We start from the raw sequence: 27,669 nt of genomic DNA on the forward strand, positions 1-27,669 counted from the left end.
TTTAGAAGTTATCATTGTAGTAATTTGTAGATCTATGTATGTACTTAAAATCATTTCTTCTATTAATAAACGTTTGATTTAACTTTGTAAGAAACCTGTAATACCAAATTAAAGGCATGCATCACAAAATTTATACAAATTGCAAAACAAGTTGTGGCAGTTGTTTCAAGTTTCCCTCTGAGATTTGAGCAGCTCAGCATTTCCCATCAGCTGTGCCATAACACCCAGTCTGTCTGTCAATGCTGATATGTATTTGCACTTATTTCCGGCATCAGCCTTATAAATCTCCTCTGCACCCTCTCCAGTGCCTCTATATCCTTTTATAATATGGTGACCAGAACTGCACGCAGTACTCTGAGTGTGGTCTAAGGTTCATTGCAGGTTTAGAATAACTTCTCTACTTTTCAATTCTATCCCTCTAGAAACAATGCCTAGAGCTCGGTTTTTTTTTTCTGGCCTTGTTAACCTATAGTGCAACTTCTGGTGACTGGTGTACTTATACTCTGAGGTCCCTTTGTTCCTCCAGCCCACCTAGACTTGCACGTTCCAAGTAATAAGTGACCTCCCTACTAAATGTAATACCTCACATTTATCTGTGTTGAACTTCGTTGTTGATTGTCCTCCTGTAACTTGTTGCAGTCCTCCTCAGTACTGACTATCCCCCCCAATTTGGTGTCACCTGCAAATTTAGAAATTGTGTTTTGAATTCCAAAATCCAAATCGTTAATGTAAATTGTGAACAGCAGTGGTCCCAGCACTGATCCACTTCCCACCTTCTGCCAATCTCTTCACCACCCTTCCTCTTCCTCATTTATTCATTCACAGGATGTGGGCATCACTGGCAGGGTCAGCATTTATTACCAATCCCTAATTTCCCATGAAAAGGTGGTTGTGAGCTGCCTTCTTGAACCGCTGCAGTCCATGTGGTGTAGGTACACCCACAGCGCTGTTAGGGAGGGAGTTCCAGGATTTTGACCCAGTGACAGTGAAAGAACAGTGATACATTTCCAAGTCAGGATGGTAGTGGCTTGGAGGGAACTTCCGGGTGGTGTTGTCCGCATGCATCTGCTGCCCTTGTCCTTCTAAGTGGCAGAGGTCGTGGGTTTGGAAGTGCTGTCTAAGGAGCCTTGGTGAATTGCTGAAGTGCATCTTGTAGATGGAACACACTGCTGCTACTGTGTGACCGTGTTAGAGGGTTTGGATGTTTAAAGTAGTGGATAGGGTGCCAATCAGGTGGGCAGCTTTGTCCTGGATGGTGTCAAGCTTCTTGAGTGTTGTTGGAGCTGCACTCACCCAGGCAAGTGGAGAGTATTCCATCACACTCCTGGCTTGTGACTTGCAGATGGCGGACAGGCTTTGGGAAGGCAGGAGATGAGTTACTCGCCACAGAACTCCCAGCCTCTGGCCTGCTCTTGTAACTACGGTATTTATATGGATGGTCCAGTTCCATTTCTGGTCAATGGTAACCTTCAGGATATTTATAATGCCTTGAAGCCAGCTATTAATCCATTCTACCATTGGTCCCCTGACTCCACATTATTATAGGGCACCTTAGCAAAGGGCTTTTGAAAACTCAGATAAATTACATCCACTGTATTACCACTGTCTACTCTCTGTTACCTCCTCATAACATTCAATAAAGTTGGTGAAGCAAGATTTACCCTTTCAAAATCAATGCTGACCGCCCCCCACCCCCCGCCCCCCCACCCCCCACGACCTCCCTATTCTTTAAATATATTTTTCTTCTCTAGATCTTCTTCTGTCCTCTCCTTAAGTAAGGATTCCATTATTTTTCCTGTTACTGATGTTAAACTGACTGGTCTATAATTCCCTGGACATGTTCTGCCCCCTTCTTAAATACAAGAATTACATTAGCTATCTACCAGCCTTCTGGCACCACACTTTATTCTAACAACTTATTAAATATGTGTAGTAATGCCTCTGCTGTCTCTTCCCTGGATTCTTTTAAAATTGGTAGATGCAATCCACCCAGAACAGGGGCTTTATCCTGTTTGAGTTTGTTTAGTTTATTCAACATCCCTTTTAATTAAAATGCATTTATTTTATTATTCATCTCATTATTCAGTGTCATGTCCCAGATGGTGACCCGTTCTATCTCCCATGTAAATGCCAAAGTGAAATCATTGTTTAATATTTCTGCCATCTCTCTATTGTTACCTGTGGTAACAATATCCTGTCAATCTCTTAATGGTTCTATTTCCATCACAGCCTTTATTTTTATTGATAAAGCGGTAAAATATTTCAGTATTTTGTTTTATGTTCCTTGATAACTTAATTTCATAGGTCCTCTTTGCCTTCCTAAATTGCTTCTGATCTCTCTTCTAATCTCTTCATATTCTCTCATACCATGCACGCCTCTACTGTCCATGTACTTAATGTTGCCCCTTTACTAACCTTCAATTGTTCCCTTATGTCTTCGTTCAACTACAGAGTCTCACTAGTATTTAGTTTGTTCTTTCCTTTTAGCAGAACATATCTTCCCTGCACTCTGTTGAACACCATTTTAAATATCTCCCACTGTCGTTCGACATCATTGTTTGACAACATTGTCACCCAATTTATGTTCCAAAGTTCTATCCTCAGCTCCTCAAAATCAGCTTTTCACCAATCTATTAGCTTGGTTTTCATCATACTTATGCCATTCTTAATCATCATCTTAAGGTGTATAATATTATTAACAGATTGCCCAAATGTTCCCCTACTTTTACTTCTCTTATTGGCACTAGTTCATTCCTCATGACTACATCAAATAGTGAATCTTCCCTGGTTGGGATTTTACATATTGAATTAGAAGACTTCTGTGCACATTGTAGGAACCCCATTCCCATATCCCCTTTACCTATTATTTTATTTATTCATTCATGGGATGTGGGCTTCGCTGGCTGGGCCAGCATTTATTGCCCATCCCTAATTGCCCTTGAGAAAGTGGTGGTGAGTTGCCTTTTGGAACCGCTACAGTTCATGTGGTGTAGGTACACCCACGGTGCTGTTAGCAAGGGAGTTCCAGGATTTTGACCCAGCAACAATGAAGGAATGGCGATATATTTCCAAATCAGGATGGTGTTTGGCTTGGAGGGGAACACCATGTATATGTTGCCTTGTCCTTCTGGATGGTACTGGTTGTGGGTTTAGAAGGTGCTGCAAAGGAGCCTTGGTAAGTTCTTGCAGTTCATCTTGTAGATGGTACACACTGATGCCACTGTGACTCGGGAGGGAGTGATTGTTTGTGGATGGGGTGCCAATCAAGCGGCTGCTTTGTCCTGAATGGTGTCCAGCTTCTCGAGTGTTGTTGGAGCTGCACTCATCCCTGCAAGTGGAGAGTATACAATCACATTGCTGACTTGTGCCTTGTAGATGGCGGACAGTCTTTGGAGAGTCAGGAGGTGAGTTACACACCACAGGATTCCTAGCCTCTGACCTGCTCTTGTAGCTACAGTATTTATATGGCTAGTCCAGTTCAGTTTCTGGTCAATGGTAAATCCCAGGATGTTTATAGTGGGGGATTCAGTGATGGTAATGCTACTGAATGTCAAGGGGCAATGGTTAAATTCTCTCTTTTTGGAATACTCATTGCCTGGCACTTGTGTGGCATGAATGTTACTTGTCACTTATCAGCCCAAGCCTGGATATCATCCAGGTCTTGCTGCACTTGGACATGGACTGCTTCAGTATCTGAGGAGTCGCAAATGGTGCTGAACATTGTGCAATCATCAGCGAACGTCCCCACTTCTGACCTTACGATGGAAGGACGGTTATTGATGAAGCAGCTGAAGATGGTTGGGCCTAGGACACTACCCTGAGGAACTCCTGCAGTGGTGTCCTGGAACTGACATGACTAACCTCCAATAACCACAACCATCCTCCTTTGTGTTAGGTACAACTCCAACCAGCAGAGAGTTTTCCCCCAATTCCCATTGACTCCAGTTTTGCTAGGGCTCCTTGATACCACACTCGGTCAAATGCGACCTTGAAATTAAGGACAGTCATTCCTACCACACATCCGGAGTTCAGCTCTTTTGTCCATGTTTGAACCACGGCTGTAATGAGGTCAGGAGCTGAGCGGCCCTGGCGGAACCCAAACTTAGCATCAGTGAGCAGGTTTTTGTTAAGCCAGTGCTGCTTGATGGCACTGTTGATGGCCCCTTCCATCGCTTTACCGATGATTGAGAGTAGACCGATGGAGCAGTAATTGTCTGGGTTTGATTTGTCCTGTTTTTTGTGTACAGGACATACCTGGGCAATTCTCCACATTGCCAGGTAGATGCCAGAGTTGTAGTTTTATTGGAACAGCTTGGCTAGGGGCACAGCAAGTTCTGCAGCACAAATCTTCAGTTGCCGGAACATTGTCAGGGCCCATAGTCTTTGCAGTATCCAATGCCTTCAGCCATTTCTTATCATGTAGAGTGAATCAAATTGGCTGAAGACTGGCATCTGTGATATTGAGGACCTACAGAGGAGGCCGAGACAGATCATTCACTTAGCACTTCTGGCTGAAGATTGTTGCAAATGCTTCAGCCTTATCTTTTGCACTGATGTGTTGGGCTCCCCTATCATTGAGGATGGGAATATTTGTGGAGCCACCTCCTCCAGTGAGTTGCTCAATTGTCCACCATCATTCACAACTGGATGTGGCAGGGCTGCAGAGCTTAGATCTGATCCGTTGGTTGTGGAACCGCTTAGTGGAACTGTCTATCACTTGCTGCTTATGCTATTTGGCATTTAAGTAGTCCTGTGTTGTAGCTTCACCAGGTTGGCACCTCATATTTAGGTATGCCTGGTGCTGCTCCTGACATGCCCTCTTCATTGAACCTCTTTTATTCAATTCGTATCAGGGTAGTTGAAATCTCCCATGATTATTCTATTTTTTTACTCAAATATCTAATTTGTCTGCATATTTCTTCCCGCATCTCTCTTCCATTATTAGTGACTGAATTCTCTCGTCTTTTAATGTCTTGCTAAACAATTTTACTTCTGAAATTTAGCCAGTTCAAAAACCTTGGTTTCAACTGAATATTTTTAGCTAAATAGCTGAAGATTGTTGCCGCTTGCAAAGTTTTTGAGTATCTAATTGGTGCAGTCTATAACTTGACACCTGCTCTTCCCTGTGAGAATCTCAGAGTTTCATTACTATTTGATCAAAAGACTTCAAAACAAAATTGTGATGGAGTACTTAAGGCTTGCATTTACAGCATCGACATTTATTTGAAGAATTGCTTTCTTTCTGTTTTCAGCACCTGTGTCTGTGGTTTCTCGGGTGACAGGTAAAGATTGCTTCTTCTTTTGCTTTTATTTGCATCAGAAATTTTGTTTCTGAAATATCCGTCCTGAATCATTTTTGAGGTTTAATGCAGTGATACAGATATTAATGATAAACATTTGAAGTTATCATGAGGCAATTTTTGATATGTTTCTAGACATTTATTTTAATTGCCAATTCTATAACTTAGCAAACCCAGTAAGACTGTAGCAAAGGACAGTTTTCCTATCTCCTGATATGTGTAAAGAGAGCACAAACTGGAAACTGCACCGCCACAGTCCATCACTTTGCATCCCTTCACAGATGTGCATTTTGCCATGTAGTCCTCCTCTCTATGCACCAGAGGTGACGGGAAAAACAATGGAATATCAGGGCACTGGGTGACAACCTTATATCTGCCCTTAATGATGCTGGACACAAGACAATGATGGAGCACAATCTCTGTCCTTGATTACTCTCCAGTAGGCTGTGCTGGGATTTCCACATTTGGAGCCTTCAGATTCCCAGGTCACAACTCCAATCTCTCCAACAGTCCAACAAGATGTTGACAATGTCCAAGCTCTCATTTACATGGAGGGTTTGTGAACTGGCTGAGATACGAGGCAGCTATTCGCACCGCAGGCTGAGTCACACCTTACAGGGGTGGGGGAGTTGGTGTTGGTGGAAAAGAGTTGCAAGGCATCAGGTTTATCATTTATCTCTGCACTTTATAAAAGGTCGAGAGCTTGCATGATAAAACACAGTGTGTGTTCTTAAATTTACTTGTCTTTTGATTTATGATGTAACGTTTAGCCAATACCAGAATCACACTTAACACCACTACCAATGTGTAAAGATTGACAACAGACACCGAGACAGAAGTCTGTCCGAAATATTCAGCTCCTTGAATACTGGAACACACTCTGGGCATTAATAAACCCACAGACTTACAGACTGTTCATTTATTGAAGAATATGATGGAGGATTATGATGAGAACTGTAGCACTGAGTGTGTGAATTCAATTTTAATCGTTAATGGGATGTGGGCTTCGCTGGCTGGGCCAGCATTTATTGCCCATCCTAACTGCCACTTGAGAAGGTGGGGGTAAGCTGCCTTCTTGACCCACTGCAGTCCATGTGGTGTAGGTACACCCTCAGTCCTGTTAGGAAGGAAGTTCCAGGGTTTTGACCCAACAACAGTGAAGGAACGGTGATATATTTCCAAGTCAGGATGGTGAGCGGCTTGGAGGGGAACTTCCTGGGGCTGGTGCTCCCATGTTTCTGCTGCCGCTGTCCTTCTAGGTGGGAGAGGCCATGGGTTTGGAGATCGCTACCGAAGGAGCCTTGGTGAGTTGCTACAGTGTTTCTTATAGATGGTACACACTGCTGCTACTGTGCATCGGTGGTGGAGGGAGTGAGTGGACAAAGTGGAGGATGTGGTGCCAATCAAGCGGATTTCTTTGTCCTGGACGGTGTCCAGCTTCTTGAGTGTTGTTGAAGCTGCACTCATCCAGGCAAGTGGAGAGTATTCCATCACACTCCTGACTTGTCCCTTGTAGATGGTGGACAGGCTTTGGGGAGTCAGGAGGTGAGTTACTCATCGCACGATTCCTAACCTCTGACCTGTTCTAGTAGCCACAGTATTTATATGGCTACTCCAGTTCAGTTTCTGGTCAATGGTAAATCCCAGGATGTTGATAGTGAGGTATTCAACAATGGTAATGCCATTGAATGTCAAGGAATGATGGTTAGATTCTCTCTTGTTGGAGATAGTCTTTGCCTGACACTTGTGTGGCATGAGTATTACTTGCCACTTGTCAGCCCAAGCCTGGATATTGTCCAGGTCTTGGTGAATGTGGGCATGGACTGCTTCAGCATCTGAGGAGTCGCGAATGGTACTGAACATTGTGGAGTCATCAGCAAATATCCCCACAAGGGGAGGTGATGGTGTAGTGGCATTGCCACTGGACTAGTAATCCAGAGACCCAGGGTATTGCTCTGGAGACCCAGGTTCAAATCCCACCACAGCAGATGGCAGAATTTGAATTCAATAAAAATCTAGAATTAAAAGTCTAATGATGACCATGCAACCATTGTAAAAACCCATCTGGTTCACTAACATCCTTTAGGAAAGGAAATCTTCTGGCCTACAAGTGAAGGTGCTATCAAGTGGCACTTGCTTAGCAATTGGAGCCACATGTAGGGTGCCAGATTTCCTTCCCTAAAGGGCATTAGTGAACCAGATGGGTTTTACAACAATCATTTCATGGTCATCATTAATTTAATTCCATATTTTTTACTTTAATTCCAGATGTTTATTGGATTCAAATTTCACCATCTGCCGTGGTGGGATTCGAACCCGAGTCAGCAGAGCATTACCCTGGGTGTCTGGAACACCAGTCCAGTGACAACACCACTATGCCATGGCCCAGCATATTCTCCCACCCTACCATTACCATCAACCCTGGTTCAATGAAGAGTGCAGGAGGGCATGCCAGGGGCAGCACCAGGCATACCTAAAAATGAGGTGTCAACCTGGTGAAGCTATACACAAGACTACTTGAACAGCTTTTCCTTGTCTACCTTATCCAATCCTGTCATAATCTTCTCCACCTCAATCAAATCTCCCCTCAATCTCCTTTGCTCCAAGGAGAACAACACCAGCCTTTCCAAAACAAAAACAGAATTCCCTGGAAAAACTCAGCAGGTCTGGCAGCATCGGCGGAGAAGAAAAGAGCTGACGTTTCGAGTCCTCGTGACCCTTCAGCGGATGAGGACTCGAAACGTCAGTTCTTTTCTTCTCCGCCGATGCTGCCAGACCTGCTGAGTTTTTCCAGGTAATTCTGTTTTTGTTTTGGATTTCCAGCATCCGCAGTAGCTTTTTGTTTTTACCTGCCTTTCCAACCTAACTTTGTAACTAAACCCCCACATCCCTGGGAACATTCTGGATTAGAAAACAATCTTGAGCAATCTGTTGTTTGTCATCAATGGTACAGGGAAATGATGATGCAGTAATTCAGAGTGTTCAGATCCCACTGTAGCAGTTGAGAATCGTCCCACACCAACATGGTTGAAACTCTGAAGTGGCCCAGGAAATTATTAAGTTGTACCAAACATGCTCAGTGGCTTCCAGCTGGACAATAAATGCAAGCAGCACCCACGTCCTGACAATCATTATTTTTAAGTAGCCTCCACCTTTCTCTTAATATGGAAGAGGTCGTAGAGCATTAGATCAACATGAACCATGACAAGAGGACAAGGACTGAGGTCAGAGGTGAAAGGCACACTCAGGGCCAATAAGAACAACTTTACACAACCAACTGATCAACACAAAGAGAATTTGAGGATGGGGAGACGGGTAACAGAAAGGATGTAAATTAGTGTGAATTTAATCAGGGTTGAATGGCATCCATTTGTTTATGTTCTAAATTGCTCTCGGGCTGTGACTGTTGCTGGCAACATCAGCATTTATTACCTTTCCAGCACTGCCCTTGAGCAGCCAACTCACCACCACCTGCTTAAGGGTAATTAGGGATGGGCAATAAATGCTGATGTCACCAGCAACACTCAGCCCAAGAACAAACATAAAAAACTCATCTGTGTTGAGCTTGTGATAAACATGATGCATTCAGTTGACTAGAATGTGAGTACAAACCTACATCTCAACATATAACATGTCCAAATTCAACATATATTTTGTATTGCACTGAAGGACAGTTCATTATATTCAACCATTTCACAACTGGACAATCTGCACATGAAACAAATAGTGTTTCACGGTAAGGCATCCAACTGAGGGCCAACAAGGTTGAGGCTGACCTTTGGCCACCCAGGGCAGAGTGGAGTGGTCGGTTCAGAGGACCTCCTCATGGAACTGCTCCTGGGCCTGGCCAAGGTGGTCATCCATAGCTCCACACAGCAGGAGGACAGGAATGGGCAGGTTGTCTCTCACAAAGATGCAATGGCATAGTGGAATTGTTGCTGAACTAGTAATCCAGAGACTCAGGGTAATGCTCTGGGGACCCAGGTTCAAATCCCACCATGGCAGGTGGTGGAATTTCAATTCAATAAAAATCTGGAATTAAAAGTCTAATGATGACCATGAAACCATTGTTGTAAAAACCCATCTGGTTCACTTAATGCCCCTTTAGGGAAGGAAATCTGCTGTCCTTACCTGGTCTGGCCTACCCATGTGGTTGACTCTTAAATGCCCTCTGAACAAGGGCAATTAGGGATGGGTGATAAATGCTGACCTAGCCAGCGATGCCCACATCCCATGAATGAATTTTTAAAAATGAGGAAAGGTTGGACAGATGAGGCTTGTATCCATTGGAGTGGTTTGGAAGAGTAAGATTGACAGAGTGAATGTGGAGAGAATGTCACTCCCCTCTTGTGAGAGAATCTAGGACTAGGGGTCATGGTTTAAAAATAAGGGATCGCTCATTTAACACAGAGATGAGGAGAACCTTTTTCTCTCACAGGGTTGTGAGTCTTTGGAGCTCTCTTCCTCAAAAGGCAGTGGAAGCAGAGTCTTTGAATATTTTTAAGGCAGAGATAGATCCTTGATAAACAAGGGGGTGAAAGGTTATCAAGGCTAGACATGGGTGGTGGAGGGGGGGTGGATTACAATCAGATCAGCCATGATCTTATTGAATGGCGGAGCAGGCTCGAGGGGCCGAGTGGCCTACTCCTGCTCCTTGTTCAAATGTTTGTATGTCAGGAGATCATTCATTCTGACACCCTGCCTCTCTTCCCAGGATACACCCACACCCGGATTTCTCCGGGGATGGAGAATGCGGTATCCGTTAACATGCTCGTGGCCTTTTGCAACCAGTAAGCAACAGGGGCTTCATTAACATTTTACTCTAATTTGATAAGATTCATTTAAATTTGTTCTAATTTAATTTATTGGTCTTGCCCCTTTAAGAGGCATTTTTTAACTCTTAATGAAAATATCAGCTGTCATCAATAAAGAAATTACATAAAAGTGTGAACCTGATCCTATCCTGCCCCGACTTCGAAACAAACTTGCATTTATATAGCAACTTTAAATAACAAAATGTTTCAAGGTACTTCACAGGAGCACAGATACATTAAAATTTGGCATTGTGCCACATACGGAAATTTTAGGAGGTAACCAAAAGCTTAGTCAAAGAGACAGGTTTCAAGGAAAGTGCTGAAGCAGCAGAGAGGTTTAGGGAGGGAATTCCAGAGCTTACGGCCTCAGCAGCTGAAGGCATGGTGCCATTAGTGGAGGGATTAAAATCGGGGATATACAAGAGGCCAGAATTAGAGGAGTACATACCTCGGAGGGCTGGAGGAAGTTATAGGGATAGGGAGGGGCGAGGCTAGGGAGGGATTTCAACATAAGGATGAGAATTTTAACTTTGAGGTGTTTTTTTTTTAAGCAGGGAAATTGCCCATCGGGAATTCATGCTTCCTGGGTAATTCCCTCAGAGGTCAGCACGTCTGGACTTCCACAAGGTCCATACGCACACCTTCATTTGTGTGTCCAGTCTCCGACAATCCAGATACTGGAAGGTCTGGGCTAATACTCACTTTTCCAGAACAACTTCATCCAATTCAGGGTCGTGGGGAGTCGGAGCCGATTCCCACAGACAACGGGCACTAGGTGGGGTACACCCAGTTCGTCACATGGCACACACACTAAGGGACAATTTACTGTAGCCAATCCACCTTAACCAGCACATCTTTGGGTGGGGGGAGGAAACCAGAGCACCCAGAGGAAACCCACGTAGACGCAGGGGAGAACGTGCAAACTCCACACAGACACCCGAGGTCAGGATTGTACCCGGGTTCCTGGAGCTGTGAGGCAGCAGTGCTGACCACTACATCACCGTGCCACTAGAACCACCCTTCCCGTCACGGGTGACGTTTGGACCAAGGACTGGCATCCCCGCTGGGGGATTGAACTCTGGGCTCCCGTGTGACAGTCGGGGATACGAACCACCATACTAAACGTGGAGGTTCCTGTCTAAATATCAGAGAGTGGTTTCGACCCATCTACCTCTGGGTTATGCGCCCAGCATGTTACTGGAAGTCAACGTAAGTGAACGAGCACAAAGACCAGAGCAGAGAAGTTAATGCAGACAATGAGGAGTTGGAGCATCAGCTGATTTTATTATTCCTAATTTTGCCACACTGAGATTAGTTTGCTCAACACACACGAGGGATCCAACTGGGGGGTGGGGGGCACTTGGAAGGCCGCATGGCTCAGCATCACACCAGGCAATGCTGTCACTGACTGAACAGCTTTGCAATTGGGATGGTAAAGTACTAAACATGGGGATGGATATGTCTTGTTAAGTCATACTATGCATTTCTGGAGTTAAGTCACACAGCAGGAGGTTCAGGCAGGAGGAACCTTCAGCCCATCTAGCCCTCCTACTGATCTAGTGTCCCCTTCAGCCCATCTAGCGCTTCTATCCAGTGTTTGCTTCAGCCCCTCAGCCCTCCTATTCAGTATTCCCTTGAGGTCATCTAGCGCTTCTATCCACACTAGTTCTTTGGTGAATTGTTCATAACCCGTGTATTACATTTGTTAACAAGATGCTGTCTCACTCTTTCTCGAAACCCATTAGATATTTATATTCCACTGTTTCTGCCTGTAACCTGTCCCTCATCCTGCTTTCCTTTTGGGAAAACATTTCCTCCTGCATTTTCCAGTTCTCCTTATCCTAAATGTGTAAATGTCACCCAGGTGCCTAAATTCTATATAATAGGAATGTTCAGCAAGATTCAATGAGTCCAAACCATTCCTAATATTAATCCCTAATATCAGCTCCCTCCCAGGCCAGGTCACTGCAGGATGGCCAACGCTTCCCCCAGGCCCCAGGCCCAGGCCCAGGGCCCGTCCCAAGGTGCTGGGCAGCCAAATAATCTGAGTGTCTTCCCATGTGGGCAGCAAGGTGTGCACAGCAAGATCCCACAATGCGCAGTAATGAGCGTCAGGAAAGAGGGGCCCAGGCCCCGGCTCACTGGGGGCTCAGGATCCTCACTCCAGCCCCGCGGCCTGTGTCAATCCAGCTGGTGCCGACTAGGCCCAGCTCCATCCTCGGCCTGGCCTGGCCCGGCCGGCCCGGCGGCGCCGACTCACTCACTAACTGCAGAGTGGAGAACCGGCACCGGGAGTGAAGGTCTCAAACCGAGACCGGGGACCCATCCTCCGGGTCCCGGAACTGGGGGGGAGTCGGAGTCACTCAGGGCGGGAGTGAGGGGGGCGGGAGGCTCCGGGAGTGGAGTGGGGGAGGGAGCCGGAGGGAGAGGCTCCGGGAGTGGAGTGGGGGAGGGAGCCGGAGGGAGAGGCTCCGGGGATGGGAGGGGGGCCGGACACATTGTATCCGGGCTGGAAGCTGGGAACAGGAAGAAGCCCCGGGAACAATGTATCGGATCAGGAGCAACATTGTATCGGCGGCAGAAGCTCCGCACTCACTCACCCTCACTCCCTCCGCTCGGCCGCTCTCCCTCTCTCACTCCCTCAATCCCGGTGCCTCCGATTCCCGGGAACCGAGCAACCTGACGTCAGGACACATTCCAGGCCGCCGCGTCATTGCTCAACATTCCCAGATCACAGCCAAGCCGGGAAACAGGGAAAAAGAGAGGGGGAAACACAGCAGGGTGAGGCATTGAGGGTGGGGGGAGTGGGATTAGACTGGGTGGGATATTAAAGGGTGTGGGGAGTGAGGGGGAGAGTGGGATTAGACTGGGTGGGATATTAAAGGATGCGGGGAGTGAGGGGGAGAGTGGGATTAGACTGGGTGGGATATTAAAGGGTGCGGGGAGTGAGGGGGAGAGTGGGATTAGACTGGGTGGGATATTAAAGGATGCGGGGAGTGAGGGGGAGAGTGGGATTAGACTGGGTGGGATATTAAAGGGTGCGGGGAGTGAGGGGGAGAGTGGGATTAGACTGGGTGGGATATTAAAGGGTGCGGGGAGTGAGGGGGAGAGTGGGATTAGACTGGGTGGGATATTAAAGGGTGCGGGGAGTGAGGGGGAGAGTGGGATTAGACTGGGTGGGATATTAAAGGGTGCGGGGAGTGAGGGGGAGAGTGGGATCAGACTGGGTGGGATATTAAAGGGTGTGGGGAGTGAGGGGGAGAGTGGGATTAGACTGGGTGGGATATTAAAGGGTGCGGGGAGTGAGGGGGAGAGTGGGATTAGACTGGGTGGGATATTAAAGGGTGCGGGGAGTGAGGGGGAGAGTGGGATTAGACTGGGTGGGATATTAAAGGGTGCGGGGAGTGAGGGTGAGAGTGGGATTAGACTGGGTGGGATATTAAAGGGTGCGGGGAGTGAGGGGGAGAGTGGGATTAGACTGGGTGGGATATTAAAGGGTGCGGGGAGTGAGGGGGAGAGTGGGATTAGACTGGGTGGGATATTAAAGGGTGCGGGGAGTGAGGGGGAGAGTGGGATTAGACTGGGTGGGATATTAAAGGGTGCGGGGAGTGAGGGGGAGAGTGGGATTAGACTGGGTGGGATATTAAAGGGTGCGGGGAGTGAGGGGGAGAGTGGGATTAGACTGGGTGGGATATTAAAGGGTGCGGGGAGTGAGGGGGAGAGTGGGATTAGACTGGGTGGGATATTAAAGAGTGTGGGGAGTGAGGGGGAGAGTGGGATTAGACTGGGTGGGATATTAAAGAGTGTGGGGAGTGAGGGTGAGAGTGGGATTAGACTGGGTGGGATATTAAAGGGTGCGGGGAGTGAGGGGGAGAGTGGGATTAGACTGGGTGGGATATTAAAGGGTGCGGGGAGTGAGGGGGAGAGTGGGATTAGACTGGGTGGGATATTAAAGGGTGCGGGGAGTGAGGGGGAGAGCGGGATTAGACTGGGTGGGATATTAAAGGGTGAGGGGGAGAGTGGGATTAGACTGGGAGTTTGATTACTTTGTGTGTGATTGTTGCCTGAATGATGAGTCAGCTCTGATATTCCTTCATGCCTGAATATCCGGCCATAGTCTCAATGATGATGTTACACCTGAAATGAGCTGGGGAACGGACTGGAGGTTCTGCAGGATCGTTGGAACTGCACAGTTGGATTGGCTGGTGCAGAGAAACTGAGGAGCAAATATTGGATTGTGATGGACGGATTTCAGTTTTTACTCTCAGACAGAGGCTTCAGATTCAGATTCTGATCAGTCTGCTCTGATTCTGTTTTAATATAACAGAAAAAATGGCAGCAAAGATGCAACATTCTGTTTACTGAGGGAGATTAGAGGCTTTTTTGGGTTGGTAAGAAATGGAGTGCCAAAGGGATCAGTGCTGGGGCCTCAACTGTTTACATTCAATGTCAATGATTTGGACAAAGGAACTGAATGTAAGATTGCTAAATTTGCAGATAGATAAGAAAGTAAGTTGTGAGGAGAAGGTAGAGAGTCTACAAAGGGATATGGGCAAGTTAAGTGAGTGAGGGAAAATTCGGCGGATGGAATATTATTTGGGAAAATGTGAACTTCACTTTGGCACTGTTACAACCTGGATCGGAGGAGTGCGTGGATTATCAAATCCCACTAATCTGCAGGCTGTACCATTAATTTAAATGTTTAATTTTCTCATGAAAATGGCCAATTGTTTACCTATACTTTTAGTGCCCAGAATAAAAGACTGACCATCCTTCTTTCAAAAAAAATCCTCAGAATGATTTATTTATTATAAAACAAAACTTCTTTTAAAGAAGTTTCAAGAACTGGTTGCCATACGATTGTAATCTGGAATTGTAACTAACTAACCCTTTTAAACTTCCCCAGCACACACACGCACAGACGTGCACAGACACACACGTGCACATAGGCACACACGTGCAGACAGGCACAGGCACACACACGCACAGACACACACACACGCACATAGGCACACACGTGCAGACAGGCACAGGTACACACACGCACAGACACACACGCACATAGGCACACACGTGCAGACAGGCACACACACGCACAGACACACGTGCACAGACACACTGACGCACAGACACACACACACATGCATAGTCGCACACAGATGCACAGACACACAGGCGCACACAGATGCACAGGTACATACGCACACAGGTGAGCGCGCGCGCACACACACACACACAGTCTCTGCAGAGTTGGACAGATGGAAAAAAACTTTCTAAGGGAAAATAAAGGTTCATGGAGGCTGGATGCTGTTGGTCTGAAGTTCCCTCGGGTGGGCCCAGTAGATGTCGGGAAGCTCACCAACGACACTTCAGCGTGGAGGGGAGTATAGCTGGACCAATTCTTCCTGTCCCAGCCAGCAAGTCCAAAATTATGCAGACAAACTACACTCAGATGAGGATTATCTGGCTACAGGTCAAGAGCGGTTTCACAAAGCAGAGAGGGAGACAGCGCTCGTCAGGATGGCATTCTCTTCTCAGCCTTTCCCCAATAAGACTGAAAGCAAAACCACAGGTTCAAACTTAAGGTTTCCCTCTGCCATGTGATTGCCTTTCTGTCTCCCAGCCTTTCATTAATTCAAGAGCTTTGCAGTTCAAAACAGACAAACAACAACTTCTCAAGCACCACACAGCTCAGGTGGTTTCTGGGAAGAGGCTGCTTGTTCACAGTCCCAAGGTGAACCTATGACTCTTTTTAACAAAAAAAATCCCAGGTTACCGTCTGTATGTCCAGATCATGCCATGTCCTTCCATTTTGTAAAAGAAACATTCAGCCTTGAGAGAAATGATCCTAACAACAGGAAGAATAGAAAAGCAGGATGCCAATTAAATGAAGAAAGATTGCAGAACTCAGTGGAACAGAGGGGTCTGGGTGTCCTGGTACATGACTCACAGAAAGTTCGAATGCTGGCGCAGCAAGTGACGAGGAAGGCAAATGGAGTGTTGTCATTTATTGCAGGGGGAATGGAATATAAAAGTGAGTAAGTTTTACTGCAGCTGTACAGGGCCTTGGTGAAAACACATCTGGAGTACTGTGTATCGTTTTGGTCTCCTTATTTTAAAAGAAGTATAATTGCTTTAGAAGCAGTTCAGGCAAAGTTCACTTGACTCATTCCTGAGGTGAAGGTTATGAAGAAAGGTTGAACATGTTGGGCCCATATCCATTCGAGTTTAGAAGAATGAACGGTAATATTATTGAAACATATAAGATCCTGAGGAGATTTGATAGGGCAGATACCCGGAAGGTGTTTCCTCTTCTGGGAGAGACTAAAACCAGGGGATATAGTTGAAGAATAAGAAGTTTCCCTTTTTAGAGAGAGAGCTGAGGAGAATTTTTTTCCCTCAGAGCGTCATTAGTCTGTGGAATTCTCTTCCTCAGAAGGCAGTGGAGGCTGGTTCTTTAAATTTATTCAAGGACAGGTAGTATTGAGGAGGCGGGGAGGTTCAGAAGGATTTAGACAGGTTAGGAGAATGGGCAAAGAAGTGGCAGATGGAATACAACGTGGGGAAGTGTGAGGTTATGCACTTTGGTAGGAAGAATAGAGGCACAGACTATTTTCTAAATGGGGAGAGAATTCAGAAATCTGGAGTGCAAAGGGATTTGGGAGTCCTAGTCCAGGATTCTCTTAAGGTTAACTTGCAGGGTGAGTCGGTAGTTAGGAAGGCAAATGCAATGTTGGCATTTATTTCGAGAGGACTAGAATCTAAAAGCAGGGATGTGCTGCTTTATAAGGCTCTGGTCAGACCACATTTAGAATACTGTGAGCAATTTTGGGCCCCATATCTCAGGAAGGATGTGCTGGCCCTAGAGAGGGTCCAGAGGAGGTTCACAAGAATGACCCCAGGAATGAAAGGCTTAACATATGAGGAACGTTTGAGGACATACTTGATGGAGTTTAGAAGGATGAGGGGGGATCTGATTGAAACTTACAGAATACTGAAAGGCCTGGATAGAGTGGACGTGGGGAAGCTGTTTCCATTAGTAGGAGAGACTAGGACCCGAGGGCACAGCCTCAGAGTAAAGGGAAGAACATAGATGAGGAGAAACTTGTTTAGCCAGAGAATGGTGAATCTATGGAACTCATTGCCACAGAAGGCTGTGGAGGCCAGGTCATTGAGTGTATTTAAGACCGAGATAGATAGGTTCTTGATTGGTAAGGGGATCGAAGGTTACGGGGAGAAGGCGGGAGAATGGGATTGAGAAACTTATCAGCCAAGATTGAATGGCGGAGCAGACTCGATGGGCTGAGTGGCCTAATTTCTGCTCCTATGTCTTATGGTCTTATAGTTAGACAGATTTTTGATAGACAGGGGAGTCAAGGGTTATGGGGGGCAGACAGGAAAGTGGAGCTGAGACCACAACCAGATCAGCCATGATCTTACTGAATGGTGGAGCAGGCTCAAAGGGCTGAATAGCCTACTCCTGCTCCTAGGTCCTATGTTCCAATGTTCCTGTATGCTTCAATGACTACACAGGAGGCACAGATATCCAGGGGAGAAGTCACCACAGTGGCATGTCCTCCACTGCAAGTCGATACATGCTGGAGCTTTGAATCAAACACATGGACCCTGTTTGCTGAGTGTCTGCTGTCTGGTGCTACAGGATGGTATTAAAATGACTGCTTATTTTCCAGAGGCCCAGGATGCTGAAACTGCTGTGACACCATCTGGGTTTATCATGTTGTCATACCAACTCGATTGTCACCAATACTTTGTGGTTGTTTTCAAAGTGTCAGAATTGCTCAACATTCTCACTATTGAGTCAGGAGGTCATGGATATAAGCCCCACTCAGACATGAGCAGGAAATCCAAGGCAGTACTGAGAGGGTGCTGCACTGTCTGAGAGTCAGTACTGAGGGAGTGCTGCACTGTTAGAGAGTCAGTACTGAGGGAGTGCTGCACTGTTAGAGAGTCAGTACTGAGGGAGTGCTGCACTGTCAGAGGATCAGTACTGAGGGAGTGCTGCACTGTCAGAGGGTCAGTACTGAGGGGGTGCTGCACTGTCAGAGGGTCAGTACTGAGGGAGTGCTGCACTGTCAGAGAGTCAGTACTGAGGGGGTGCTGCACTGTCAGAGGGTCAGTACTGAGGGAGTGCTGCACTGTCTGAGAGTCAGTACTGAGGGGGTGCTGCACTGTCAGAGGGTCAGTACTGAGGGAGTGCTGCGCTGTCAGAGGATCAGTACTGAGGGAGTGCTGCACTGTCAGAGAGTCAGTACTGAGGGAGTGCTGCACTGTCAGAGAGTCAGTACTGAGGGAGTGCTGCACTGTCAGAGGATCACTACTGAGGGAACGCTGCACTGTCAGAGAGTCAGTACTGAGGGAGCGCTGCACTGTCAGAGGATCACTACTGAGGGAGCGCTGCACTGTCAGAGAGTCAGTACTGAGGGACCGCTGAACTTTCAGAGTCTATACTGAGGGAATGCTGTACTGTAAGAGGGTCAGTACTGAGGGAGTGCTGCACTGTAAGAGGGTCAGTACTTAAGGAGTGTCACATTGTTGACGCTATGATCTTTCAGATGAAATGTACAAAATTGGAATTGCTGGACGGATAAAGGTCACGGCTGATTCTGTTCACCTTTACTGATCTGATAGTCACATGATGAAACGATAATAGAGTTATAGATTAATCATGTGACCAATCTCCATCAATGAGTCTACAACAGACCCAGACCTGATGTGAGGAAATTCCCGAGAGATGGAGAGCTTTGGGAACCAGAGGTCTGAAGTCACCTGTTCCTCCCAAATACTCTGCACTCATCATACAGTCATGTCTCTACACTGAGGTTCTCCCTTTTGTTGGTGTGGCTACAGTGATGTTATGGATCTGAATGCACAATTTGACGAGAGATGATCCTCTCCCCAGTGTCATGGTTAACAATTTTCCATCAACCACCAAAACAGATTAACAAGCTATTCATTGTATATTTCTGGGACTGTGCTTCATGGATATTGGCTCTAAATTTGTCTAGAATACTGACTACACCTCAGGATAAATTGTTCTGGGAAGTTGCTTTGGGAAGTTTCTGAGGGATGTGCAAAGCTGTGAGTAGATTTCATTGTCCTTTGGTGCTTATTCCTCTCTTGGTGAAACAGCAGGTCTCTTGTGACGTTCTGTGACATGCCCTTTGCACTCCTCTCCCAGTTACTTTTAGGTCTCCTGTGCCTTGTGTAATCAGGATACAGCATCTTATTAGGCCCAAAAACAAAAAATGTTGGAAAAACTCAGCAGGTCTAACAGCATCTGTGTAGAGAAAAACAGAGTTAATGGTTTGAGTCCGTACGACCCTCCTTCAGACTCTGAAGAAGCTGTACAGACTCGAAATTTGTTTCAGATTTCCAGCATTTGCAGTATTTTGCTTTCATCTTATTTGGCCCACCTTCTTGAACATAAATGAATAATTGTCCTGTATGTTGCTTAAAGAATACTGGATTCCCAGGTAGAAGCTTCAGGGCTGCAATGTGAAGCGGAAGATGAACTGCATGGATCAAATTATCTGAGCCTCTTAGCAACGCAACAGATTAGAAGCAGGGGTTCAGATCAAAAGGTTTGACATGGATATAGACCTGGCAACAAACATGAAAGCATGAATGGGATTTTAATATATCAACTTATAAAGTCTTTAGAAAGGACAGGGAAATTGGGAAAGGGAGCGCACTAGCAGCAATATTGATAAAGGACAATATTACAGCAGGTGAAAGGAGGGGTGTCAGTGAGGATCACCAGGCACTGGGGTACACTGGGTAGAATTAAACAGTAAAGGATACAAGACTTCAGCTGGTAGTTTTCTACAATAACTGTCCTGGTGTAGAAGTGTGATGCATAAATACAGAGATCAGAAAGATTTGGAACAAAGGCAAAAACAGTTATTAGGGGAGAATTTCATTTCACAGGGTGGGAAATGCTAAACAGTTCAATGAATTTCAAGAGTGCACAGCAATTTAATGAAATCATACATTTCAGAGCCAACAAAGGAGCAGAGCATTCTGGATTTAGTGATGAGTAGTGAACCAGAATTAATCTGACAGTGCAGGACCAGCTTGCAAACAGCGACCTTAACATGACGGAGTTTAACATTAAGGTCAAGAAGGAAAAAAAGATTACACAGAAAGCAAGTTTTTAACCTTTACTTAAGGCTGGCTTTGAAGGAATGAAATGTTAACTGAAGGTGTTAATCTGGGCTGAATGTTAACAGGTGAACTCACAGATAAACAGTGGGAGGTATTCAAAGTTCTTTTTCAAAGAAATATTTAGAATAAGACAAAATACATTTCCCTAAAGAGCAAAGGTTTCACTGTGTAACAACCATAGTCAGCTTGGACGCAATATACAGTCAGTGTAAAACTAAAGGAAATGGCTTACACAAGTGATGAGAAGTGGTAACCTAGATGACAGGGCAAAATATAGAAAGCAGAAGATAGATACAGAGAATATATTTAGAGCTGTAAAAGGGAATTTGATAAGAACTTGCAAGTAACATTAAGGCTAGTGGTAAAAGCTTTTATAAATATATTAAGAATGAGAGAATGACTAAGGGAGATGGGGCCCATTTTTGAGTGATACAGGAGATATTGTAATAGAGAACAACAAATTGGGAAATCCATTAAATAAGAACTTTGTATCTGATCACAGAGGAGGAAGAGGTTAATTATAGAAGGAACCTACCCCTTAACCCCACTTTCTTCCCATATCCCTCAACCTCACTTGCCCACCATCTCCCCATATCCCTGGAACGAGTGAAGTGGCTGCATATAGAGGTTAAAGGGCGGATGCTAAAGTGAACGGTAGTGAAAGGGGATTGGGGCTCAATGTGTCAGTGCACGGTGCATGAGGATGCTCAAATTGTCTTATTCTAAATATTTCTTTGAAAAAGAACTTTGAATACCTCCCACTGTTTATCTGTGAGTTCACCTGTTAACATTCAGCCCAGATTAACACCTTCAGTTTACATTTCATTCCTTCAAAGCCAGCCTTAAGTAAAGGTTAAAAACTTGCTTTCTGTGTAAGGGCACTTATCAGGTTACAGTGCCACAGTCCAGTCATGATTCTTTAAGAGGTATAAGGTGATAAAGTAGAAAGTGGGTTAATAATGGCCTTGCAAAGTAAGAGTTTGATGCTAAAATGGTGATCATGGATTTAACAAGCAGAGAGCGGAAGAACCATACCCACAGATATTTTCAAAATTCAGCAATTGGCATCTGGCACATTCCTAACTGCTGTGTGACTGATTCCTGACAATCTCACTATCAACAAGGTGGGTCCCACGTACATATAATTCATGATACAACTCCGTCACGTCTGCCCCTCAGTCCCACGTTACAGGCCCATTAGCCTGTTGAGATTGTGGAAACAAAGAACAAAGAACAAAGAAAAGTACAGCACAGGAACTGGCCCTTCGGCCCTCCAAGCCTGCGCCGATCATATTGCCCGTCAACTAAAACATTTTGCACTTCCGGGGTCCGTATCCCTCTATTCCCATCCTATTCATGTATTTGTCAAGCTGCCTCTTAAACACCACTATCGTACCTGCTTCCACCACCTCCTCTGGCATCGAATTCCAGACACTCACTACCCTCTGCGTAAAAAACTTGCCCCGCACATCTCCTCTAATGTTTTCTCCTCTCACCTTAAATCTATGTCCCCTAGTAATTGACTCTTCCACCCTGGGAAAAAGCTTCTGACTATCTACTCTGTCCATGCCACTCATAATTTTGTAAACTTCTATCAAGTCGCCCCTCAATCTCCATCGCTCTAGTGAGAATAATCCGAGTTTCTCCAACCTCTCCTCATAGCTAATAACCTCCAGACCAGGCAGCATCCTGGTAAACCTCCTCTGCACCCTCTCCAACGCCTCCATATCCTTCTGATAATGTGGTGACCAGAATCGCACGCAATATTCCAAGTGTGGCCTAACCAAGGTTCTATACAGCTGCAGCATGACTTCCCAGCTTTTGTACTTAATACCCCTGCCAATGAAGGCAAGCATGCCATATGCCTTCCTGACTACCTTATTGAACTGCATTGCCACTTTCAGTGACCTGTGGACCTGTACACCCAGATCCCTCTGCCCATCGATGCACTTAAGGGTTCTGCCATTTACTGTATAATTCCTGCCTGCATTAGACCTTCCAAAATGCGTTACCTCACATTTGTCCGGATTAAACTCCATCTGCCATTTCTCCGCCCAAGTCTCCAACCGATCTATATCTCGTTGTATCCTTTGACAATTCTCTTCACTATCTGCAACTCCTCCAACCTTAGTATCGTCTGCAAACTTACTAATTAGCCCAGTTACATTTTCCTCCAAATCATTTATGTATACTGTAAACAGCAAAGGTCCCAACACTGATCCCTGCGGAACTCCACTAGTCACAGCTCTCCATTCAGAAAAGCACCCTTCCACTGCTACCCTCTGTCTTCTATGACCAAGCCAATTCTGTATCCATCTTGCCAGCTCACCTCTGATCCCCTGCAACTTTACGTTCTGTACCAGTCTGCCATGAGGGACCTTGTCAAAGGCCTTACTGAAATCCATGTATATAACATCCACTGTCCTTCCATTGTCGATCATCTTTGTCACTTCCTCAAAAAACTCGATCAAGTTAGTGAGACACGACCTCCCCTTCATAAAACCATGCCGCCCCTCACTAATATGCCCATTTGCTTCCAAATGGTAGTAAATCCTGTCACGAAGAATCTTCTCCAATAATTTCCCTACCACTGACGTAAGGCTCACCGGCCTGTAATTTCCTGGACTATCCCTGCTACCCTTCTTAAACATTGGAACAACATTGGCCATTCTCCAGTCCTCTGGGACCTCACACTTAAAGAATGAACAAGGTACAGACTGTCTGAATAATGGTTCTCTGGTGAGTCAACACCTTCAGGACAGGGCTGAGAGACAATGAACAGGTCAGCAAGTGGCCGGAGGAATGAAGGGCCTCAAAACTAATGGGAATGAATTGGGTCCTGGACGTGTATCTCAACGTAAATATATAATATCACTGAAATTATAAGAAACATAAGAAATAGGAGCAGAGTAGACCACTTGTCCCACCGAGCCTATTCCACCATTCAATATGATCACAGCTGATCTGATTGTGTCCTTAACTGCACTTTCCTTCCTGTCCCCATAACCCTTGATTTGACTTGGTCCAAGTTGAGTGGAATGCCTGAAGTGGGGGCTGTGGTTAAGGGCGGAGTGTCCCACAAAGCGTTGAAGCAGTCGGTGACTAAAGTCACCAAGAAGCAGAGGAAATGTCACAAGCAGAGTTATTCTACTTCAGTGTACAAGGTGCTGACCCAGGTCCACCCTCCCACCAGGATCTAGACCGAGGCCATGAGCGTTATGAATTCCTTCGTTGTTGACATATTTGAGCGCATCACCTCCGAGGCTTCGCACCTCATTCACCACAATAAACACCGCACCATCTCGGCCAGAGAGATCCGGAACGCCATCCGCCTCCTGCTGCCAGGGCAACTGGCCAAACACGCCGTCACCAAAGGCACGAAATCGGTCACCAAATACACCAACTCCGTTTGGGTCGATCATTCTAAAGATTATAACCCTTAATACCCTTGTCAATCAAAAATGTATCTACCTCAGCCTATTTAATGCTGAATACATTCAGTATTCAGTTTATTCAAATCAGACATGACCTTATGACCCAGCCACCACTGCTCTCTGGGGAAGAGAATGGCAAAAATTATTGACCCTCTGAGAGAAGAAATTCTTCCTCATCCCTGTCTTAAATGGAGACCCCTTATTTTGAAACTGCCCCCTTCTTCTAGATTCCCCACTGAGGGGGTAACACCCTCTCAGCATCCACCCTGTCAAGCCCCCTCAGAATCTTATGTATTTCAATCAGATCACCTTTCATTCTTCTAAACTCCAATGAGTATCTGTCCAACCTTCTTATCCTTTCCTCATAAGATAACCCCTTCATCCAGGAATCAGGAAATCTCTGAACTGCTTCCATAAGGCCATAAGACGCAGGAGCAGAAGTAGGCCATTCAGCTCATCGTGTCTGGTCTGCCATTTAATGAGATCATGGTTGATCCGATAACCCTCAAACCCATTTTCCTGCCTTTTCCCCATAACTCTTGATTCCTTTACTGATTAAAAATCTGTCTATGTCAGCCTTGAATATACTTAACAACCCAGCCTCTACAGCCCTCTGCGGTAAAGAATTCCACAGATTGATTACCCTCAGAGAAGAAATTCCTCCTCATTTCTGTCTTAAATGGGCAACCCCTTAATCTAAGATTATGCCCTCTGGTCCTAGACTCTCCCACAATGGGAAACAACCTCTCAGCATCTACCCTGTCAAGCCCCCTAAGAATCTTATATGTTTCAATAAGGTCCCCTCTCATTCTTCTAAATTTCAATGAGTACAGGCCCAACCTACTCAACCTCTCCTCATAAGAAAATTCCTCCATACCTGGAATCAACCTATTGAACCTTCCAATGCAAGTATATCATTCCTTAACTAGGCCAAAACTGTAAAAAGTACTCTAGATGTGGTCTCACTAATGCCCTATACAGTTGTAGCAATTCTTCCCTGTTTTATATTATGTCCCCATTGCAATAAAGGTCAACGTTCCATTTGGTTTTCTAATTTCTTGCAGTACAAGCATGTTAATCTTTTGTGATTCATGTACAAGGACACCCAGATCCCTCTGTACTGCAGTATTCTGCAGTCTCTCTCCATTTAACAATATTCTGCTTTTCTGTTCTTCCTGCCAATATGGACAACCTCTCATTTTCCCACACTATTCTCCATCTGCCAAATGTTTGCCCACTCACTTAACCTCTCTGCATGCTTCTCATGGCTTGCTTTCCTACATGTCTTTGTATTGTTAGCAAGTTTGACTACTATACAGCATGTTCCTTCATCCAAGTCTTTAATGTAGATCGTAAATAGTTGAGGCCCCAGCAATGTTGGCTCACCTCTGTACCTGGCCTCCATTGTCCTGAGTGCTATCTGCAGGAGAGAGTTTAATGTAAGTTTCTTGTGAAAAATGTCTCTATTATACCATTCTGAGTTATATATGCCAGTTTGTATTCATTGTATCGCAATGTAAATTGAACCACTGTGTAGACATAGTTCCATGATTTAGAGTAGAATCTGTTCATTGTTATTCATGCAAAGGTTTGTTATTTTTTAAAAAATTGTTGCAATCAAAAGAGTTCTCTAAATGAAGTGAACTCTGAATAAATATTCAACATGTTGGAGCTGATATTGAAAGATTAACCCAGGGATTGTGAAGCTGCAGGTTAAAGTACAATCTGTGATATGCATGGAAGAGTGTAAACATTGTTAGAATCCAGAAAAAGCTATAAAGCCCAGTGAGCCTGCTCCTTTTCACTAAATCACTCTCCCCCTATGTTTTCTCAGGCTCTGAGTGGTAGACAGTGTTGGTAAGGATGTGTTTCCCACTGACTCGTCGGTTGCTGGGAAGGGAAACCCGGCGATCCTAAAAACCCTGGCCTTGCATCTTACACAATCTCGGGATGTCCCAAAGCACTTTACAGCCAATGAAATTTCCTTGACAATTTGTTGTAATTTAAGGAACACAAGAGCCAATTTGCACAGAGCATGGTTCCACAAATAGCACTCCACGTGATATCAAGAAATGGCTGAAGGCACTGGATACTGCAAAGGCTATGGGCCCTGACAATATTCCGGCAATAGAACTGAAGACTTGTGCTCCAGAACTTGCCGCACCCCTGGCCAAGCTGTTCCAGTACAGCTACAACACTGGCATCTACTCGGCTATGTGGAAAATTGCCCAGGTATGTCCTGTCCACAAAAAGCAGGACAAATCCAACCCGACCAATTACCGCCCCATCAGTCTACTCTCAATTGTCAGAAAAATAATGGAAGGGGTCATCAACAGTGCTATCGAGCGGCACTTGCTTAGCAATAACCTGCCCACTGATGTCCAGCTTTGGCTCTGCCAGGGCCACTCAGCTCCTGGTCTCATTACAGCCTTGGTTCAAACATGGACAAAAGAGCTGAACTCCCGAGGTGAGGTGAGAGTGACTGCCCTTGACATCAAAACAGAATTTGACCGAGTGTGGCATCAAGGAGCCCTAGCAACACTGGAGTCAATGGGAATCAGGGGGAAAACTCCGCTGGTTGGAGTCATACCTAGCACAAAGGAAGATGGTTATGGATGTTGGAGGTCAGTCATCTCAGCTCCAGGACATCACTGCAGGAGTTCCTCAGGGTAGTGTCCTAGGCCCAACCATCTTCAGCTGATTCATCAATGACCTTCCTTCCATCATAAGGTCAGAATTAGGGATGTTCGCTGATGATTGCACAATGTTCAGCACCACTCACGACTCCTCAGATACTGAAGCAGTCCATGTCCAAATGCAGCAAGACCTGGACAATATCTAGGCTTGGGCTGACAAGTGGCAAGTAACATTCGCGCCACACAAGTGCCAGGCAATGACCATCTCCAACAAGAGTGAATCCAACCATCACCCCTTAATGTTCAATGGCATTACCATCACTGAACCCCCCATTATCAACATCCTGGATGTTACCATTGACTACAAACTGAACTGGACTAGCCATATAAATACTACGGCTGCAAGAGCAGGTCCGAGGCTAGGAATTGTGTGATGAGTAACTCACCTCCTGACTCCCCAAAGCCTGTCCAGCATCTACAAGGCACAAGTCAGGAGTGTGATGGAATTCTCTCTATTTGCCTGGATGAGTGCAGCTTCCACAACACTGAAAAAGCTGCACACCATTCAGGACAAAGCAGCCCACTTGATTGGCACCACATCCACAAACATTCACTCCCTCCACCTCCAACACACAGTGGCAGCAGTGTGTACCATCTACAAGATGCACTGCAGGAATTCACCAAGGCTCCTTGGACAGCACCTTCCAAACCCACGACTACTATCATCTAGAAGGACAAGGGCAGCAGGTAGATGGGAACACCATCACCTGGAATTACCCCTCCAAATCACTCACCATCCTGACTTGGAAACATATCGCCGTTCCTTCACTGTCGCTGGGTCAAAATCCTGGAACTCCCTCCCTAACAGCACTGTGGGTGTACCTACACCACATGGACTGCAGTGGTTCAAGAAGGCAGCTCACCACCACCTTCTCAAGGGCAATTAGGGATGGGCAATAAATGCTGGCCCAGCCAGCGAAGCCCACATCCCATAAATGAATAAAAGAAAATGTGATAAATCACCAGATAACTTGTTTTAATGATATCTGTTGGATCAATATTGGCCACAGCACTGGGGGAACTCTACTACTCTTGAATAGTGTCATAGGATCTTTTATACCCACCTGAGAGGGAAGGCAGAACTTTGCTTTAAAGCCCCATCTGAAAGACAGTACCTCCAACAGTGAGGCACTTCCTGAGTACTGTCCTTCCGACAGTGTCCCCTTCTCTCAGTTCCGACCCTCAGATAGTGAACCCCTACCCCAGTAGTGCCCCCAATTGAAATACCAGCCTAGATATG

General features: G+C 45.6%; 2 protein-coding genes across 6 annotated transcripts in view; one reads left to right on the plus strand and one right to left on the minus strand.

Annotated features, from left to right (window-relative positions):
- Positions 1 to 12,877, minus strand: part of lpp (LIM domain containing preferred translocation partner in lipoma) — a 467,959-nt gene extending 455,082 nt beyond the window's left edge. For 3 of the 4 annotated variants that reach the window (XR_013579645.1, XR_013579643.1, XM_078564419.1), the window contains exon 1: positions 12,715 to 12,877. The gene's annotated coding sequence lies outside the window, so the exon portion shown is untranslated. Of the gene's footprint in view, positions 1 to 12,710 lie in introns of all 4 variants that reach the window. The other variant, XR_013579644.1, reaches the window with a different exon arrangement.
- The window catches only part of LOC144694055 (B-cell lymphoma 6 protein homolog), a 396,731-nt gene that overhangs the window by 236,825 nt on the left and 132,237 nt on the right, over positions 1 to 27,669 (plus strand). The gene's annotated exons all lie outside the window — the stretch shown is intronic.

Source organism: Cetorhinus maximus, chromosome 19, assembly GCF_964194155.1.
Source record: "Cetorhinus maximus chromosome 19, sCetMax3.hap1.1, whole genome shotgun sequence".
NCBI lineage: Eukaryota > Metazoa > Chordata > Chondrichthyes > Lamniformes > Cetorhinidae > Cetorhinus > Cetorhinus maximus.